Source organism: Ailuropoda melanoleuca, chromosome 6 (genome assembly GCF_002007445.2).
Source record: "Ailuropoda melanoleuca isolate Jingjing chromosome 6, ASM200744v2, whole genome shotgun sequence".
NCBI classification, from domain to species: domain Eukaryota; kingdom Metazoa; phylum Chordata; class Mammalia; order Carnivora; family Ursidae; genus Ailuropoda; species Ailuropoda melanoleuca.
Genome location: NC_048223.1, coordinates 30,594,797 through 30,610,707, shown reverse-complemented (window position 1 = coordinate 30,610,707; position 15,911 = coordinate 30,594,797). Strand labels below are relative to the sequence as shown.

At 38.3% G+C, this 15,911-nt stretch overlaps 1 protein-coding gene across 11 annotated transcripts in view; it reads right to left on the bottom strand.

The window, feature by feature from the left end:
• RBMS3 (RNA binding motif single stranded interacting protein 3) overlaps positions 1 to 15,911 on the bottom strand; it is a 692,098-nt gene that overhangs the window by 65,628 nt on the left and 610,559 nt on the right. The gene's annotated exons all lie outside the window — the stretch shown is intronic.

Here is a 15,911-nt window from a genome sequence, read left to right as displayed (position 1 = left end):
TTCATATGGATAATTATTGATCATCTCAATACAATCTACCACCAGAGGAATAATGCTGGTCCAGCTGAGTCTCTTGACTGGATCTCTTTGAAGGACAGATCAAAATCTAATATAAATGATATAAAAATCGGGCTTACTATTTTCCATGTTTTTTCCTCCTAATCTTTTGACTGACTTTTTTCTCTCTGTGCTTTTGAAACAAGACAGAATACTGAACTCTGTTAAATGCTGGTCAAATGCAACACTGCTAAGATATTACCAAAGGAAAAAAAAAAAGTCAAATTTTTCATCGGGTGTTAAGAAAGGCCTACTTGTAGAATATGCTCTTTGATTTATTATAACTGTTGGGACTTTTAAAAAAACCTTTTGTTCATATATAAAGTTTCACATAGATAGTGAGGTAGACGGCAAGCATTCCCTTCCCCCCCTCCTACTTATTCTGCCTTAATTGACTATTAAGAGAATGGAACATTTTTTTTTTTTCATTGAGAAGCTAGGGTTGGATAGTATCTTTGAGATTATCAAAATTCCAATGCTTTGTTGTAAAGATAATCATACACGTGGAAACTCATGATATCACAACTCATTTAAGTACCCACTGGTAATAAAATGATGATGTACCTGAATGCTACTTTTTTCTGTAAACATTTTTTTCTCAGGGTGTGACTTTTTTTTCTCATATAAGTGAACGTTTTGAAGAAATTAAACTAGGACAGATTCATGTAGATGGGAGGATCTCAGGACCCAAACTACCCAGAGGCAAATATTTCTTAAAATGTTTCATAGAATGATCAATGCCTCCTGGTATTCCCCAAATCGAGCTTCCTGACTGTATCTGCTAAAAAAAAAAAAAAATCAAACTTTCATTCATCCTTCCTTGTGGGTTCCTCCCCATTAATATGGAGGGAGAATAGAAATTGAGCCAAATATTTGGAAATGCTTGATTTTCAGAGCCAACATTGTTGGCAAGGATAGTTGTGCTTTTGAGTTAGAATCGATCAGAATATATATGTATATATATACATATATATGTCATTTTACAGGTCTGTAGCTGATAAGTATATATAGCTGTGCATTTGTGTTGTTTTAATTTCTTGATGCATCCATGAATTGTCATTCATCAGTATACTTCTTGAATCAGAGACATGATAAGATAAACTTTTACTTAATTATAATTCAGAGACACATCACTTTCTCTTCCTGCTGCCTGAATTTCTTTAAACAAAACCACCTTAACTTTTTCCTTAAAAACAAAACAAAACAAAAAACAGCTTCTGTCCATTATTTCTGGTATTTGTTGTGCCAGACCAACAGTAAACACTTTAAAAAGAACTGGGTCTTTCCTTAAAGCACTTTGGGATAAACTATAGAAAAACCTCAGAATTAAGGCAGAAGTCCTGAAGCATTTTTTTTTCAGCCAAGAAACGGCACTTTCACAATATTCTAATCCTTAGCAGGTGCAAGACTTCAATATTGTTCTTGAACTTGAAACTTAGACTATCTTCTTAGAATATTGCCCCTAGAGATTCCAACAGCTAAACTGTCACAATCCCGGAAACCCCCCAATTGTTATCAACCTGCTTTGGCTACGTAAAGGATTGCTCATCATAAATCAGAGATAAAGACCAAATTATGTGTGGTAGGAAAAAAAAAAACCTTCTTCTCAGTGCTCTAGGGGTGACCTCATTCTCCAGTGGTGTGAAAGGTAGACTTTAGTCTTTGTTTGGGAAGCAATATGCAAATGAGATATGTGAGCATATGACAGATGAATCAAAATCCACGCATGATAAGAATAGAAGGATTGAATGCCTGCTTTTGGAATTAATTTAGGAAGGATTGTTTGGTCTCTTTACAGAATCTTTTCTCAGAAAGTGTTTGGGGACTCATTTGATTACAGATGACACAGAGGGAGTGCTGCTTCTGTGGCTAAACCAGAAACTGACAATCAAAGGGAAGAGTAGGAAAGGGGTTGTCATAATTTGGAATTGTAAATAGCAGCAGTAGGCTGAAAGTGGAAAACAATGAAGGGAAACATTCCTTTCTGTTCACCAGGCCACTGACTACAAATAAATGAACAATAAAATAAGGATTCTTGGGGGAGGACAGAGCCACTGTCTCTGCCTCTTCATGTTCAATGAAGAAAGAATTCCCGCAAATTATTATGAACATAAATTCCTTAATAGTTTCAAGGGATGAAAGAAATTTACAATCAGTGAGTAAATTGGAAGCTGTAGACAGAAACCCCCTGGAGAGGCACATCTTCTTGAGGATACTTGATCGGGGACAGACAACTTAGAGAGTTTGAAGTGCAGGTTATCTACAACAAAGACTGGTGTTTGTCAGCCACTTTGCTCATCAAAGATTACAGAATCTCTTCTGTGTTGTGTAGGACATTAAAAAAAAAAAGGAAGAGAGAAAAGAAAGAAAAAAGAACAAAAAATGAAAAAGAAAATCCTGTGGTTCTTAAGGCAAAACTAGTGCCCCCAACCATAACTGTACCTAATTAAATATACTGTCACATCCATTCCTATCCAATGCATTTAAGCCATAGATTGAAGAGTGTTTTGTGACAGATGTTGCCAACACATTAAGGGTAATTTCATTTACTCCAAATGTATAGAATGTGCTGTCTGACAGAGTTCACTTGGCAAATGGCAAAGCAAGAGGAAACAGATTTTTCATTTTAGCATCTCCGGATGTCTGGATTTGTTCAATGTTTAAGCTGCAGAGAAAAATACTGTAACATGCTGTAATTCCACTAAAAGGCACAATGACCAAACAGCTGATGGGAATGTCTGGTCTATTTTAGCCACTGCCACTGCAAAAACAAAGCTGTTCACACTCAAGAGACGTGGGGCGGATCTGGTCGCCCTAGTTCTGAAATAAACAATTTCAACAGTAATTTGGACAAAGTTTCCAAAGATCATTGATGTAGAGTAAACATGTCTGAACCGAGGCCAAAAAAGCATCTGTGTTGTTAACCTCCTGCCAGTATTTTAAAGAAATTTTAAGTCTTGGAGAGTTCGTCAGTATTTTAATTTCCCAACTGAGATACAAGATCGTTGGCAAATCAAGGAAAGCATGTAGAAGTTCTCTCCTATCAAGAGCACGCATGGGGGGCTGAAAACCTATATTGAGGCCAGGACACGGACTACAAGGAGAAGGATTGCCTGTGCGAATATTCCTGTGCGTGTGAGTATTCTAGACCAGTGTCCCCTCAGGTACAACCTGTGCACCAGCAGCAATGGGGGACCAAGAGTTGGAATTAGAATCCCTGAGCTTGGGGTCTTGAAATCTGTGTTTCTGCAAGCTCTCCAGTCGGTTCTGGTGTCCCCCGAAGCACGAGAAGAGTGCTCCTGCCTATAAACTGCTGTCGTATAGACCAATGTCACAGATACAATGTCTTAGGTACAAACAGTTGGTTTTATTTTATTTCTACTGTGACTCAATTATTTGTTTTAAACCAGGTTGGTCACACGGCATGATTAGAGCAATAATCACATTAAATCTTGTTTAAAAATGCAAAAAGGTCAAACCTGCATTTTTGATCAGCTGAAATGGGGCGATTGTCTGAATAATTCAAGCCTAAGTCTGATGACCTGCCATGCTTCCATTTGACCAGTGTGGCTTGTGTTGTAACATATTTGAGAATCTCTCTTATTTGGAAACTTAGTAAGCCTTAAATGTCAGATAAGAATGTAAAAGGTAAGAAAAGAATCTGGATAATGTAAGTGAAAAAAAAAATAAATATTACTCTCTTTTTTCCTTTTCTCATATCTAGATGCTTCAGGTCAAAATGTTTGTGGCCCGTGCTACACTCTTTTCCTACAGTGACCTATGCAAAACTACGGGATTTTTTCAAAGTAATCGTTCAACATGACTTAAAAAAACCATGCTTTAAGATCATTTATCTTTGTTCTCATCTGTATGTTTTCTGCTTCTCTGTCAGTTTTTAATATTTCTAGAATAAACATCTAGTTGAGTTTGTGCACAACAGACTATTTTTAGCACATGTAAAATAGGGTGCGGAGAATGATAGGAGCTCACAAGGAAGCTAGTTAGTGTCAGTGATTTTTCCCATAGCAACGATGATTTAGTAATAGAAATGGCATGAAAGTGTATCATTTAACTTGCAGAAACACTATCCAAATTCAATGTCCGGCAATATTAATGTGCAACATTTCTGTAGTATATGTAAAGATGTTTAATTTTTTTCATTTGTTGATGTTGGCATGTTTTTATTGTTCGTCTTTCTTTTTTCTTCCTTTCTCTTTCTTTCTTCCTTCTTTCTTTCTTCCTTCTTTCTTTCTTTCTTTCTTTCTTTCTTTCTTTCTTTCTTTCTTCTTTCTTTCTTTCTTTCTTTCTTTCTTTCTTTCTTTCTCTTTCCTTCTTTCTCTCTTTCTTTTTTTAAGGTGGCTGCTTGGCCTGGTTTAAGAAAGGCTGCCATGGGGAGAGAACCAAAGGGGACGGGACAGACCTCCACCCTTCCGTACACTCATTAATCCTCAACTATCTTGATAAATTTTCAACCAACTTAGAGGGGGCAGTCTGGCTTGTTAATCAATTATGTTTGAAACCCAAAAAGCTGTGGCAAAGCTGGTAGATAAGACTTCAATGGTGAGAGCATTTGCGGGTGACCTCTGACAAACATTGGAGGGAGGGAAGGATGATGAATAACCACAGAAGCCACACTGCCCCGGGACACCATTTTAGTACTGAATCCCTTCCTTTTTGTAATTATTCTTTTTCAAGATTTTCCATCCATGAGAGCAAGGGTCATGTTTCACAATCCCTATAAATAGGAATTGCATACAGGAGGTACTTAAAATAGTTTTTGTGAATTAATTTTATATATCAGCACCACTAATTATTCAGTTGAATTAAAAATGGCTAACATTTACTAATTTTTTAAATTTAGATTATTCATACTAAAGGGCCTACATTATGCCTGCTGGTTCACCACTATCTTAGTGCTCTCTACAGTATGAAGCATATGATACATGCTTCATAAACATTGGTTAGAAGAATGATAAAAGAGCAAAACTCTAAATCAAAAGGTACTTAGAAACACTACCGCGAGATTTCTAGTTAAAATGGAGCACTCCAAAGATTTTGAGAAAACTTGTTCTCACAGGGGATGGCTCAGTTGTATTTTTTTTTTTCTTGTAGAAGTGATATTCTTAAACAATTAAATTCAATTAATTTACATATAGTGTATTATTAGTTTCAGAGGTAGAGTTCAAGGATTCATCAGTCTTATATAATACTCGGTGCTCATTACATCATGTGCCCTCTTTATGTCTTTAATGTGCATCTTTAATGTCCATCTTTTAATGTCCATCTTTAATGTCCATCCTCTTTAATGTCCATCACCCAGTTATTCCATCCCCCTACTTCCCTCTCCTCCAGCAACCCTCAGTTTTTTTCCTATGATTAAGAGTCTCTTATGGCTTGTTTCCCTCTCTGTTTTTGTTTTGTTTTATTTTTCCCTCCCTTCCCCTATGCTCCTCTGTTTTATTTCTTAAAGTCTACATATGAGTGAAATCATATGATAATTGTCTTTCTCTGACTGACTTATTTTGCTTAGCATAATACCCTCTAGTTCCATCCACATTGTGGCAAATGGCAAGATTCCATGTTTTTGATAGCTGAGTAGTTTCCATTGTGTATATATATATCACATCTTTATCCATTCCTCTGTCGGTGGACATCTGGGCTCTTTCCATAGTTTCGCTACTGTGGACATTGCTGCTATAAACATTGGGGTGCAGTTGGGGCGGCTCAGTTTTAAAACCATGGCTTACCTCACAGATATGTGCATGTGTTAATGTCATCAACCACCATATCCTTAAAGATGAGATCTGAAATTCACTTGATACAGAAATTTCTACTAATGCCACCCAAGCATATTTATGGTAATTATCAAAATAAAAAATATCTGTGTATATGAATATGCCAGTGATTCTCAACCAAGGGCAACTTTGTATTGTCTGGAAGGGACATTGGCAATGTCCAGAGACATTTTTGATTGTTGCCTTGGGGAAGGGGTGTAACTGATGGGGGTAGAGAGGCCATTGACCTTACAGAACATCTTAAAACACACAGGACAGCTCCCCACAGCAAAGAATTATCCAGCCAAAACATCATTAGTGTTGATGTTCGGAAACGCTGGTATGTATGTATGTATATGTATACTTATTGAAACTGCAATAATTAGAAAATGACAGAGTATTCATCCACTCTCTGCTTTCTACAACTAACAGCAAATTTTAGATTTTATGCTGAGACTTTATTCATGATATAATTCTAGTTCTTTTTTTTTTTTAAAGGTTTTATTTATTTATTTGACAGAGAGAGAGACACAGCGAGAGAGAGAACATAAGCACGGGGAGTGGGAGAGGAAGAAGCAGGCTCCCAGAGGAGCAGGGAGCTTGATATGGGGCTCAATCCCATTACCCTGGGATCATGCCCTGAGCCCAAGACAGACGTTTAAGGACTGAGCCACCCAGGTGCCCCATAAACCTAGTTCTTAAACATCAGACATCTAAATGGATTGTCCAAATCTTATAAAATTATCAATGAAAGGAGGCAAGGCTATTATGTGACTTTCAATGGTTATATGATTATTTTTGAGTTCAAATTTATGTTACTATTTACTTTGGAAATATGGCTAACAAGAGCAGAATTTCTCTTTCCTGCGTTAGACAGATTCAGTTCAATTGGCATAATATTTGGACTGCTACCTAGAAATGTGTAGCTGTGGGCTCGAGGTATGATGTTTGGAAGTAGGGCATTTTACATTGCTTTATGGTCAATTTAAAAGAGTTGTGTGCATAGTTTTTCCTAATGAGAGAATGTCTGTTAGCTGTAAAAATAGAGGTTTTTTTCTACTCTTCAATATTCTTAATTTTGTGTTGCTTTTTGATTCAGTTACCCTTAATTGGAAGTGGTTATTTTTTAATATGTAGTATTAAAAGACACCAAAAACCAAATGAGTTTTAACAATTGAGTCCCCTTAAAAGAATCCTAATTATATACCATGCCTATTCAACTGTGAATAATGGTTTCAATTATTGGTTAAGTACCTATTCATACAATAGTGTGATTCTGAATGAGAATATAAATATGTCACATTGAAGTATTTCTTACCAAAGCAGGTATATAGATAATTAAAATTCTCAACAATCCTTTATTGAATCCTTTACAGTTTTGTGCTTAAAACTAAAGAAATTTGTTCAGCAGTGACTTTTGATGTTTTCAACAAGCTTCTGTAGAATTCTAATAGAGCAAGATGGCTTTCAAATATGCTACATTATTGAGAGAAAGTTGAAAATTTGAAGACTTTGGGCCCCCGTGTCAGGTGGTTTTGTTGGCTGAATACGAAGTAAAACAACTAGTTCCTTGATTATTGAAGATTTGCACCTGGTTAAATTTATAAAAGGAATTTTATAATGCAGATGGGTTATCATATTCTTTTTCTTTTAGATGTCTACTTAAAGAGATCATAGTTGCTGAGCCAATGGAAACTTTAACTGTGCTTCGAAGGATCCTAGGGTTTCTTAGTTACGTTTCTTATGGTTTCGGCAACCAAGTGTGAACTGGCATTCATCCACCTTCCCTTCCAGTCACGTGATCAACGTGGGGCTCTCAGCGAAGGGGAATCTACTGCACAACAAACATGTGTGCCACACAAATCTGTGATGTGCAATAGATGATATGACAGAATTGCACTATCTGTGTGAAAAAATAATGGCACACCCCAAGTGTCTTGTCTTCACTAGTCAGGGCTCCTGTGGTCCATGCATTCCACAGTCAGTTTAAAGAGATTTGAGAAGAGGCACTTGGGTGACATAGTGGGTTAAGTGACTGACTCTTGGTTTCAGCTCAGGTTGTGATCTCAGGGTCGTGAAATTGAGCCCCATGTAGGGCTCTGTGCTCAGCACAGAGTCTGCTTAAGACTCTCTCCCCCTCTGCCCCTCCCCCCATCTTCACCCTCTTTCTCAAAATAAATAAATCTTTAAAAAAAAGAGATTTGGGGGAAAAAAAGATTAAAGACGATGAAGCTATCATATTTACCAACGAATGAGTTCATCATGATGTATTTCACCATCTCGACTACTTTTTAAGATATAAGAAACCCCCCAATATCGACTCACCAAATATATTACATAATAGAAAATTGTATCAGAGATATGGAGAACAGCTCTTAACCATTTTCCTATCTTAACAATGATAACCAAAAACATATGCATATCCCTTTAAAGATGAGAAGCCATTTTCCTTATGTTTGTTCCGCAGGTGCTACTGGGGAAATCATGTTAGACTACCTTTTCTACCAAAGTACAGCTTACATCAAATTTTCATACCTGAGTTAGCATCTCAAAAAATATTATTTCATAGTAGAAATGTCACATGTTTAGGACATTGGTACTGTTAAGCCAAAGGCTATTGTAAGTTAATGGGTAAGAGGAGTGAAAGGGTAAACAGGACGATTTAGTGATAAACCAAAATCTTTTCCATCCTTGTTGTCCTATACAGAAACCATTGAGACTGAATGAACAGTGGGGTCACCCATGAGAATGTGCCTGCCACTCTGTTTCCACATTATCTCAGCCCAAATGAAGGCTCGTACAGTTAGGTCCCAGACGACTTTTTGCCATAGTACACACACTCTGTAAAGATCACAGGGTTTCCAATTTCCATTTCCTGTCAAACATGAAGCCTCTCCTCCCACCACACTGAACCACTCACCCTTCTCTGACCCATCTTGCTTGTTGACCCTTGGTGTCTTTGTCAGGAGTTCTGGGCACTGACAGCAGGATGGCAGTTACACTCTAAGAGTTTTATCAAGTGCTGCATTCTAGGGAACAACTCCTGTGTCTGACCCAGCTTGTTGGCCATTCATTCCTCCCTTCTCTCAACATCTGGCACATGCCTGGATCATGATCATACTTTCTTTCTCCCCTGGATTCTTTTTACTGTGCTATTCACGATGCTTTATTTGTTTTCTAGTGATGTCAAAGCCTAGCACAGTGTATATCATAAAACAGGTTGTAATGGTGTCAAACGACTAAAAGAGTGAATGGCACTTGCGTAACAGCCAGGGCTCCCATGACTTTAAAGGGATCACAGTAACAGCTACCCCATGCTCAAACTGGACTAGAGGATTTGGTCGAAATAATGGAAGCACTCTCTTGCTTGGACAACTGGATGGTCTTCAAAATCTATCCATTCAATTGTTCTGCTTTCCTTTAAAAGTGCCCCTGATCACTGCCAGCTAGATATTCTTGTCATTTAGTATGAGAATCCCCAGGTTCTAAGAGCCACACACTACCTAGGGAACTTTACTTTTTATATTTTATTTTTATTCTTATTTTTTTTTAAATATTTTATTTATTTATTTGACAGAGAGAGAGACACAGCCAGCAAGAGAGAGGGAACACAAGCAGGGGGAGTGGGAGAGGGAGAAGCAGGCTTCCCACCAAGCAGGGAGTCTGATGCGGGGCTCGATCCCAGGACGCTGGGATCACGCCCTGAGCCAAAGGCAGACGCTTAAGGACCGAGCCACCCAGGCGCCCTTACCTGGGGAACTTTAATGTTGGAGTTCACCACATGATTTCCAGCCTATGAAAGAATTATATGTACCTGATTCGATGCTGCAAAGTTGTTGTTTTTTTTATCTATCACAGCCAAGGCACATTGCCACAAACGCAGTGTAAGCTTTTTCATTAGGGCTTCCTGTGCCACAGACAGTTTTAATAGCCATATATCTGCCCAAGATCCTTGTCAGACCTTGTCATGTGATAAGAGAAAAAATGCTTTATTCACTTGCACACCAATCACTTCGTATACCTCCAAGTACATTTTCAACATACAGAGAGTTTAAAATGCACGTCAGAAGCAGTATGCCAGGCCAGTGTTCTTCCAAATGATAAAGCAAACAGGGTTCCCAGTGGATGTCTGAATATTTACAGGCAGGTTCTTTAGTCTGGTAAAATGTTTACCTTGCTTTAACTAGCACTCAGGACCGTTAGCTGTCATAAAGCTTCTCATTAAAATCTTCTCCTTACTGACAAATGGGCCAAAAAACAATAAAAAAAAAAAAAGGTTGATTGCAAATCATTTTCAAGGTCTTGTAGGATCCTATTGGTGAGCGTGCCCGGGGAAATCGTTTCTCAAACCACAGGAGTGATCAAGAAGAAAAGCTGCCTGTTATCCTACTTATGGCCATTGCTTATAGTGCAAATTGCCTAAAAATGTTGCAAGGCACCTTGATTCTGGCTGTTACTAGGAGAATAGCTATTCCTTGTCCTGCAATTTGCTACAAAATGTACTTTATTTTGTGGTCCCTCCGAGAACGTTTCTGGGCCATTTGTTTTCTCCTTTAAGACATTTTTAGGAATTTGCCTGGTTAGAGCTGGCAACACAACCAGACCTAAGGATATGGGTAAAAAGTCACAACCCTGTTAAGAAACTAATTGACTCCCTTTAAAGTACACTTGCTATTACTATTATCGTCACTGATGTGTCTCCAACTCAGTATACATCCTATGTTTTATAATACAGTGCTGAGATAAAATACGTCCTACTGGAATGGCCATATCCTAAGGTAAAAAGTCACGTATTAGCATCCGACCAAGATACAGTCTAAGGCTTGCAAGATGTTAGCGAATATACATAAAGTTGTCCAGTAGATGAGATGAAAGACAGCTTTGTTTGTATTCTTCGGTGTCCTATTTCTTCTAGAATCTGTGCCAGAAACGTAGTTACATCTTTTATTCCACTTAGATTTTATTACCACTTCTCCTAAATAGTAATACCATATTAGTAATTTTGGATTTTTCTGCTGGATGACTTCTGCTAATTAAAAGCACCTGCAAAATACTGGTCTGAAACTTTCTAGTACCTTTTTCCTCCAAGCGTAGTCTGGGACCAGATAGTATCATGTGGGAGTTCAATGCAGACTCTCAGGTCTGGCCCCAGCCCCACTGAATCAGAGTCTGCATTTCGCTAAGATCCCCAGGTGAGTCATAGTCATGGGCAAGTTTGAGAAGCTTTGCTCTATTTTTTTTTTTTTTAATTTCTCTCATGCCCATTAGAGTGAATTTTCTATTGCATTGCTTCCGAAGAGACTCTTGGATTGTTTCTTAATCATTTCATTGAATCCTTTTTTCAGTTCCTATTTGAGGGTCAAGTAGCTTCAAATAATCTTAGCAACATTAATATGCCTCCTTGTTCTAACCACAAACAGCCGGTAATATTTACTTCAGTTCCTCAATAGTCTCCATAGGGCTTCTCCTTTTACCCATAAAATCTCTCGTGCAAAAAAAAATTTCTTTTCATTTCCTATGACATATTTTCATGGCAACCCTCAAATTGAAACTTCCATTCTTTCCAAATGATATCTTCTGCTTTACCAGTGAGTTTCGAGTGGCTATTACAGTCAAGTGTTAAAAGAGATGCTATATGCCTTGTAAAGTATAATCAACATCTAAATATTTTAGTTAACTCTATATACATGCCATAAATATAAGGCGTTAATCAAGTGTTAGAAGCCAAATTCCAAAATATTGTTACTTGCCAGGCCCCGATAGAATTGACAAAAAATGCAGGTTAGTTTAAAATCATAGTTTTTCAAATTAGTTAAAAATTAAAGCTTTTAAACGCTCTTTGGTGTCTTGCCCCTTTTCCTAAATCCCTGAACCCAATTTCCAACAGCTCACTAAATCTAGAATCTCAGACATCTCACCACAACCATGTCCCATTCTGAATATTTTCTCTTTTTTCTAGAAGAAATGTTCTTTCTCCTCTATTTGATTCTTGAAATAATCCAGAAAACTCTAGGTCCTCCTTGCCTTTTCCTCCCTCATCATGCATAACCAACCAGTAGTCAAGTCGTATCACTGCTACATCGTAAAAGTCTTCAAGTTTTCTGTTTCTTCCTTTCGAGCGCTTACTGGCTGGGTCGAACACTTCAACCATGTCTCATTAAGATTAATCCAATGACTTCCTGTGTATACCTCCCTCACTCATGGCATGCTGAAGACTTTATTTTTTAACACTCTCTCCACATGTTCTTAGCTCCCCACAAAGTGAATCCTGCATTTTCAAACCAGAATTGGGGAAAAAAAACCCACCTACATTTCTCAGACTCCCTTGCTGTTACATATAGATAGATGACTTCGGCTCATTAGAAGCACCTTTACAGGACTTTGATTTGTAAGACAGTCTGGAATAAGAAGGGGGCAGAGGGCATGTGGCACCCATTTTGCTGGCCAGGTGGTGGCAGAAGTAGCATGATTCCACGGTTCATACGAATGTTGGCCATTTCTTCACCAGAGAAGAGCAGTGTGGTTGGGGAGCACCCCCTTTGCTCATAGAACAGGAGATCTAGAAGTTTATTGTCTGCCAATAGTCTGCATTTATTTGCTATCAGATTAATCTATTGTCTAGATTTCTTTTTTTTTTTTTAAGATTTTATTTATTTATTTGTCAGAGAGACAGAGAGAGAGCAAGAACAAGTAGGGGGAGCAGCAGGCAGAGGGAGAAGCAGGCTCCCCACTGAGCAAGGAGTCTGATGCAGGGCTTGATCTCAAGACCCTGGGATCATGACCTGAGCTGACTGAGCCACCCAGGTGCCCAAGATTTCTCTTTCTATAGCAATTTTAGGAGATAAAAATATATGCTAATTTCATTGTTTTAAATTTATTTTTACAGGTAGATGAGGTGAGAAGCTAATATCATTCTATTGAAAATAGTTCACTAAAATGATTTTACTATTTTCTTCTGCTCCTTGAAGGGAAACAAATACGACTTTATGTCTACTAAGTGGTATTCAAATTTTGAAGTGTTTGTCATCCTATGGCCTTAATGATATACCATTTCTATATTTGCTTTCAAAATTTCTGTAAGAAAGAACGTGAGGCTGCAAGCACATTAAAGTAAACTTGGCGCAAAATGCTTTTTCTGAACTTTCAGCGACCAGCTGACGCTACACGATTGTATTCAAGTTATTCAAGAGAAAAATATTCAGAATCTCTTAGTTTTTCCTCCCGCGCTTTTCTCCTAGCCCTCCCTTCCTTTTCTCATTGATTATATGTGCAATAGGCGGGGAAATGAATGTTCAGCAAAATCAGCCGATTTGACTAGCATCAGAGGTTTTCAACATATACTTTTTGCTTTATTTCACGCAAGAGCAAGCCTAAAGCCATCTGCCTGCCAACAACTACGTCCGTCCTTCATTCCCATTGTGGAGACAGAAGCCCCACCTCATCACTAAAAGGCAATCTTCAAAGGGACATTGTTTTTGCTCCTTCCCGGGGTGACAGATGTTTTATATCATTACCTCCACATGTTAGCTCATCTGTAAGGGACGGCCCACTCTCTGCAGCCAGCTGTGGAAATAGCTCCAGTGTCCTCTGTGGCAACACTCATTCCATTCTCCTGACCTCACCGAACACCACATCCAAGAGCAGGAAAAACAAACAACCCTGATAACTTCCTTGCAAACATTTCCAGGGCAAATTGCCTCAGACAAGAGCTCTTTACGAAGTATGTAACAAAAGAGAGGCAAGCTTATTTGAAACACTCAAATGTCACCAAGCTGGCCCATCGGGGTAATCCCCAGATTAAGGAATCATGAAGCAATAGCATCTGTGGGCATGATTCAGCTGAAAACATCTGGTTAACTCAGAACCACTTCAATTAGCTGGGGTACGCGTTTGTCAATCATTTCGTTTCTTTTGATTGTATAAAGTTCCCACGAGGAAATGCTTACACCGCCAACTCATCCAGCTCTTTGAAACACTGTGAAGGGACTCTAACACATTTCTCAAATGCAGAGACAATTAACTTGAACTGCTCTGTGGTGAAATTATACCCTGATAATAGAATATATTTTAGGAACAGAAATTAAGAAGACTATCTTGGTTTGCTTGAAACTAAAAAACTTTTAATACTAAGAATTACATCACTTTCTTATATTGAGGAGGCCACTTAAATTACAGTATATATGTCAAAGTGTCTGCAATGGGAGAGCCTTAGTAACTTCCTGAGAGATATTTGGTATGTTTCGAGTTTAGGATAAAGAATATTCATTCATTCATTCACTCATTCACTAATACTTACTAAGCACCTATTATGTTTTACCCTGAAAGAACTTAGAGTTCAATAGTTGGATAACTTTAAGGAGATATATTTTTTTAAATTTGGTTTTCAAAAACATAATGTGGACAAAGTGATCAAAGACATTGAAATTTCCCATAGCAGTAAACATCACTGGTGATACCATGTCAATTTCTGTTTTCATTTAGTGTAAAATTTTGCCTAGCAGACTGCTAACACTCAACTCCTGGGTCCTAGGTGGGGCCCATGACTTGTAATAAATGAAGGCATTATCTAGATTGAACAAGCCTGGATGTTTCGCTGCAGCAGGAAGGCCCGGGGCCCCCAGGGCAAGGCCTGAGATCAAGCAGCAGGTTGAAGAACAGAATGTAAGAAGGAAATAGTTCTGAAACATGAGGGAGAATTGAAGATTAGACACACATTAGATTGTGTCTAAAAATGATTCCATTGTTACCTTAGTTATCAGGATCAGAAGTCCCTATATAGGCTCAAGGTCCTGAAGTCTCAAGGAACGGAGGGCTCATGTCTGAAGAAGGGCTGGCGGTAGTTACAGATGTGTTCATTTCATTTCTTTTTTTTTTTTTAAAGATTTTATTTATTAATTTGACAGAGCGAGACAGCGAGAGAGAGGACACAAGCAATGGGAGTGGGAGAGGGAGAAGCAGGCTTCCTGCCAAGCAGGGAGCCCGATGTAGGGCTCGATCCCAGGACCCTGAGATCATGACCTGAGCCGAAGGCAGACGCTTAACGGCTGAGCCACCCAGGCGTCCCATAGATGTGTTCATTTCTGCTGCCAATCCCAGTTCAGTGATGGAGAGAGCTTCTGCTATCCCTAGCACTTTCGTTAATGCCAGTTGTCAACCCACCTGTTAACTGACTGGTGGTATTTGGTATCATCCTCCAAAGAATTTTACCTGCACCTGTGAAACAACCATTCCATTGATAGCTTTTAATATTTGCATGGCAATAGGATACCAAACAGCTAAACCACACATTTTCAGTGGCTACCTCTTCCAACTATAGTGGATATTTAGTGGGCAAGAATTTCCAAAAAGAATTCCAGAAAGGACAGAGAACTGTTTTTGATTTACCATGTTTTTTGAAAACAACAATAAAACACAACGATGAATCTGGCATTCTTTTAATCCCTAAATTGTGAAGAACAGTAATCATATTTGTCAACTTAGTCACCACAAAATTTTCAAAAGCCAATGTATAAATGAATTTCCTCAGACAGAGGAGTAAGAAATAAACAAGTCCATTTCAAATGCCAAAACTTATCAGCAAAGGTGAATGACAGTCCAAAAAATTTTTCTTCGTCTCCTTTATCTATTGATTTGGTTTGAGTTTAACCCATGTGGTGGTTTATTTTTGACAGGTCAATGGAGATCTTGCTTCTTATTATTCCCATGCATGACCTAACTCATGAATCAGACCTTCCGAGGTGGTGGGTATTTTTCACATAGGTATGTCAAAAAAAAAAAAAAAAGGAAAGAAAAATTAGAGAGGTCAATAATGGAACAACCACAACCAGGCTTTCTGAGGAATTCTGGGGCTAACACTCTACAATCATAACAAATCAACCAAATTTGTCCATGATTTTATCCTTAGAATCTGGGAGTGGGGGGAAGCAGGGAGATCATTGAGTGGAAAATGTAGAAACAAAATTTGTGAATGTGGCAGCAGAAGAGTTGATGATGTACAGAGCTTAAAGAAGCAGGTGCAGCTGTCTCAAGCAATGACTCTAGCATTATGCAGCCAGGGGCCCTATTTCAGAGAGATGTAGC